This window comes from Hyla sarda, chromosome 3 (genome assembly GCF_029499605.1).
Source record: "Hyla sarda isolate aHylSar1 chromosome 3, aHylSar1.hap1, whole genome shotgun sequence".
NCBI lineage: Eukaryota > Metazoa > Chordata > Amphibia > Anura > Hylidae > Hyla > Hyla sarda.
In genome coordinates, this window is record NC_079191.1 from 78,985,117 (window position 1) to 78,991,143 (window position 6,027).

Here is a 6,027-nt window from a genome sequence, read left to right on the forward strand (position 1 = left end):
AAACAAAAAAACAAAAATAATTTATAAAATATTTTGCTCCTGCCCCCTTCCCCCAAAAATAAAAAAAAATATATTACCCTTAAAATTTATGAATAAAGAAACAAAAAAATAACACATACCCCAAACATTGCAAACACAAAACCCCCAAAAACCTAACAATAGTCTCTGTCAACATCATCCTGGGAGGGATAATACACTGCACTGCAATAGAAATAAAAATCCCTATCATCTATATCTCAATGGGTTCCATTTTTTCTTTTGTTCTTTTTTCTAATGCGGTTTTTTAATCCCTGAGACAAGTAGTTCTGGCCCTAGAGTGTTATATATATTAGCGTCTGTAGCATGTATAAGGGACATGTTATCATACCTGTGTCTTTTTATAGGTGATTGATGCCCGGTGAGAAGGTGAAAGTGACCTATACCCCTGTCAGCTGCAGGAAAGGAACCAAGAGACAGGTAATTAATATTTATATTAATTACTGATAACAATCAGGCTAGATATAACATCTAGACCTGCAGAGATGTCATAGTCTCTACCTTATACATGAAGATATATGGGTTTTTAATAAGTATATCGTCTATAGACAGCTTCTTATATAACACAACTGTGTCTCAGGTACAGAGATTGGGAACATTTATGATTTCTAATATCTGTTTTTTATTTGTAGAAATCCCTTTTTCAATAGACAGAACACTGATTTAAGACATAACTGTACTGTAAAGAAAAATCTATAAGTTAATGTAATAAATCACATACTATAACTGATTATTGCCATTTAAAACTATGAAAAATACATTATGTTGATTATAAAACAGAAATACAGAATGGAGACAACCGTCTGTGGCTCAAGCTCGACTGCCCATTTCTTTGAGTGGCCCCTCAATGTTGTGGAAACGGGTGGAGGACATTGTCTCCATTAGAATGGGTCCCCCTACGATGCTTCGGCTGTTGATCTGAAGTGCATTCTGTGCTTTGGAACCTCGGGGGCAAACTGTATTTCTGTTATTAATTTTTAGTTTAGCAATTCCCACTGCAACATGGTTAACCTCTATCCTAAATTTCTGCACAAAATTGATAAAAGACATTCCAAGAAATATTTTGCCAAATAAAAATATATAAAATATTGATGAAATTGATGAATAATAATAACAACAAAAATAACATTTTTGATTAAAAAACAAAAAAACAAAAATAATTTATAAAATATTTTGCTTCTGCCCCCTTCCCCCAAAAATAAAAAAAACATATATTACCATTAAAATTTATGAATAAAGAAACAAAAAATAACATATACCCCAAACATTACAAACACAAAACCCCCAAAAACCTAACAATAGTCTCTGTCAACATCATCCCGGGAGGGATAATACACTGCACTGCAATAGAAATAAAAATCCCTATCATCTATATCTCAATGGGTTCCATCTTTTCTTTTGTTCTTTTTTCTAATGCGGTTTTATAATCCCTGAGACAAGTAGTTCTGGCCCTAGAGTGTTATATATATTAGCGTCTGTAGCATGTATAAGGGACATGTTATCATACCTGTGTCTTTTTATAGGTGATTGATGCCCGGTGAGAAGGTGAAAGTGACCTATACCCCTGTCAGCTGCAGGAAAGGAACCAAGAGACAGGTAATTAATATTTATATTAATTACTGATAACAATCAGGCTAGATATAACATCTAGACCTGCAGAGATGTCATAGTCTCTACCTTATACATGAAGATATATGTGTTTTTAATAAGTATATCGTCTATAGACAGCTTCTTATATAACACAACTTTGTCTCAGGTACAGAGATTGGGAACATTTATGATTTCTAATATCTGTTTTTTATTTGTAGTAATCCCTTTTTCAATAGACTGAACGCTGATTTAAGACATAACTGTACTGTAAAGAAAAATCTATAAGTTAATGTAATAAATCACATACTATAACTGATTATTGCCATTTAAAACTATGAAAAATACATTATGTTGATTATAAAACAGAAATACAGAATGGAGACAACCGTCTGTGGCTCAAGCTCGACTGCCCCTTTCTTTGAGTGGCCCCTCAATGTTGTGGAAATGGGTGGAGGACATTGTCTCCATTAGAATGGGTCCCCCTACGATGCTTTGGCTGTTGATCTGAAGTGCATTCTGTGCTTTGGAATCTCGGGGCAAACTGTATTTCTGTTATTAATTTTTAGTTTAGCAATTCCCACCGCAACATGGTTAACCTCTATCCTAAATTTCTGCACAAAATTGATAAAAGACATTTCAAGAAATATTTTGCCAAATAAAAATATATAAAATATTGATGAAATTGATGAATAATAATAACAACAAAAATAACAGTTTTTGATTAAAAAACAAAAAAACTAAAATAATTTATAAAATATTTTGCTCCTGCCCCCTTCCCCCAAAAATAAAAAAAACATATATTACCCTTAAAATTTATGAATAAAGAAACAAAAAATAACACATACCCCAAACATTACAAACACAAAACCCCCAAAAACCTAACAATAGTCTCTGTCAACATCATCCTGGGAGGGATAATACACTGCACTGCAATAGAAATAAAAATCCCTATCATCTATATCTCAATGGGTTCCATTTTTTCTTTTGTTCTTTTTTCTAATGCGGTTTTATAATCCCTGAGACAAGTAGTTCTGGCCCTAGAGTGTTATATATATTAGCGTCTGTAGCATGTATAAGGGACATGTTATCATACCTGTGTCTTTTTATAGGTGATTGATGACCGGTGAGAAGGTGAAAGTGACCTATACCCCTGTCAGCTGCAGGAAAGGAACCAAGAGACAGGTAATTAATATTTATATTAATTACTGATAACAATCAGGCTAGATATAACATCTAGACCTGCAGAGATGTCATAGTCTCTACCTTATACATGAAGATATATGGGTTTTTAATAAGTATATCGTCTATAGACAGCTTCTTATATAACACAACTGTGTCTCAGGTACAGAGATTGGGAACATTTATGATTTCTAATATCTGTTTTTTATTTGTAGTAATCCCTTATTCAATAGACAGAACGCTGATTTAAGACATAACTGTACTGTAAAGAAAAATCTATAAGTTAATGTAATAAATCACATACTATAACTGATTATTGCCATTTAAAACTATGAAAAATACATTATGTTGATTATAAAACAGAAATACAGAATGGAGACAACCGTCTGTGGCTCAAGCTCGACTGCCCCTTTCTTTGAGTGGCCCCTCAATGTTGTGGAAACGGGTGGAGGACATTGTCTCCATTAGAATGGGTCCCCCTACGATGCTTCGGCTGTTGATCTGAAGTGCATTCTGTGCTTTGGAATCTCGGGGCAAACTGTATTTCTGTTATTTATTTTTAGTTTAGCAATTCCCACCGCAACATGGTTAACCTCTATCCTAAATTTCTGCACAAAATTGATAAAAGACATTCCAAGAAATATTTTGCCAAATAAAAATATATAAAATATTGATGAAATTGATGAATAATAATAACAACAAAAATAACAGTTTTTGATTAAAAAACAAAAAAACTAAAATAATTTATAAAATATTTTGCTCCTGCCCCCTTCCCCCAAAAATAAAAAAACATATATTACCCTTAAAATTTATGAATAAAGAAACAAAAAATAACATATACCCCAAACATTACAAACACAAAACCCCCAAAAACCTTACAATAGTCTCTGTCAACTTCATCCCGGGAGGGATAATACACTGCACTGCAATTGAAATAAAAATCCCTATCATCTATATCTCAATGGGTTCCATCTTTTCTTTTGTTCTTTTTTCTAATGCGGTTTTATAATCCCTGAGACAAGTAGTTCTGGCCCTAGAGTGTTATATATATTAGCGTCTGTAGCATGTATAAGGGACATGTTATCATACCTGTGTCTTTTTATAGGTGATTGATGCCCGGTGAGAAGGTGAAAGTGACCTATACCCCTGTCAGCTGCAGGAAAGGAACCAAGAGACAGGTAATTAATATTTATATTAATTACTGATAACAATCAGGCTAGATATAACATCTAGACCTGCAGAGATGTCATAGTCTCTACCTTATACATGAAGATATATGTGTTTTTAATAAGTATATCGTCTATAGACAGCTTCTTATATAACACAACTGTGTCTCAGGTACAGAGATTGGGAACATTTATGATTTCTAATATCTGTTTTTTATTTGTAGAAATCCCTTTTTCAATAGACAGAACACTGATTTAAGACATAACTGTACTGTAAAGAAAAATCTATAAGTTAATGTAATAAATCACATACTATAACTGATTATTGCCATTTAAAACTATGAAAAATACATTATGTTGATTATAAAACAGAAATACAGAATGGAGACAACCGTCTGTGGCTCAAGCTCGACTGCCCATTTCTTTGAGTGGCCCCTCAATGTTGTGGAAACGGGTGGAGGACATTGTCTCCATTAGAATGGGTCCCCCTACGATGCTTCGGCTGTTGATCTGAAGTGCATTCTGTGCTTTGGAACCTCGGGGGCAAATTGTATTTCTGTTATTAATTTTTAGTTTAGCAATTCCCACTGCAACATGGTTAACCTCTATCCTAAATTTCTGCACAAAATTGATAAAAGACATTCCAAGAAATATTTTGCCAAATAAAAATATATAAAATATTGATGAAATTGATGAATAATAATAACAACAAAAATAACAGTTTTTGATTAAAAAACAAAAAAACAAAAATAATTTATAAAATATTTTGCTCCTGCCCCCTTCCCCCAAAAATAAAAAAACATATATTACCCTTAAAATTTATGAATAAAGAAACAAAAAATAACATATACCCCAAACATTACAAACACAAAACCCCCAAAAACCTAACAATAGTCTCTGTCAACATCATCCCGGGAGGGATAATACACTGCACTGCAATAGAAATAAAAATCCCTATCATCTATATCTCAATGGGTTCCATCTTTTCTTTTGTTCTTTTTTCTAATGCGGTTTTATAATCCCTGAGACAAGTAGTTCTGGCCCTAGAGTGTTATATATATTAGCGTCTGTAGCATGTATAAGGGACATGTTATCATACCTGTGTCTTTTTATAGGTGATTGATGCCCGGTGAGAAGGTGAAAGTGACCTATACCCCTGTCAGCTGCAGGAAAGGAACCAAGAGACAGGTAATTAATATTTATATTAATTACTGATAACAATCAGGCTAGATATAACATCTAGACCTGCAGAGATGTCATAGTCTCTACCTTATACATGAAGATATATGTGTTTTTAATAAGTATATCGTCTATAGACAGCTTCTTATATAACACAACTTTGTCTCAGGTACAGAGATTGGGAACATTTATGATTTCTAATATCTGTTTTTTATTTGTAGTAATCCCTTTTTCAATAGACTGAACGCTGATTTAAGACATAACTGTACTGTAAAGAAAAATCTATACGTTAATGTAATAAATCACATACTATAACTGATTATTGCCATTTAAAACTATGAAAAATACATTATGTTGATTATAAAACAGAAATACAGAATGGAGACAACCGTCTGTGGCTCAAGCTCGACTGCCCCTTACTTTGAGTGGCCCCTCAATGTTGTGGAAATGGGTGGAGGACATTGTCTCCATTAGAATGGGTCCCCCTACGATGCTTCGGCTGTTGATCTGAAGTGCATTCTGTGCTTTGGAATCTCGGGGCAAACTGTATTTCTGTTATTCATTTTTAGTTTAGCAATTCCCACCGCAACATGGTTAACCTCTATCCTAAATTTCTGCACAAAATTGATAAAAGACATTCCAAGAAATATTTTGCCAAATAAAAATATATAAAATATTGATGAAATTGATGAATAATAATAACAACAAAAATAACAGTTTTTGATTAAAAAACAAAAAAACTAAAATAATTTATAAAATATTTTGCTCCTGCCCCCTTCCCCCAAAAATAAAAAAAAACATATATTACCCTTAAAATTTATGAATAAAGAAACAAAAAATAACATATACCCCAAACATTACAAACACAAAACCCCCA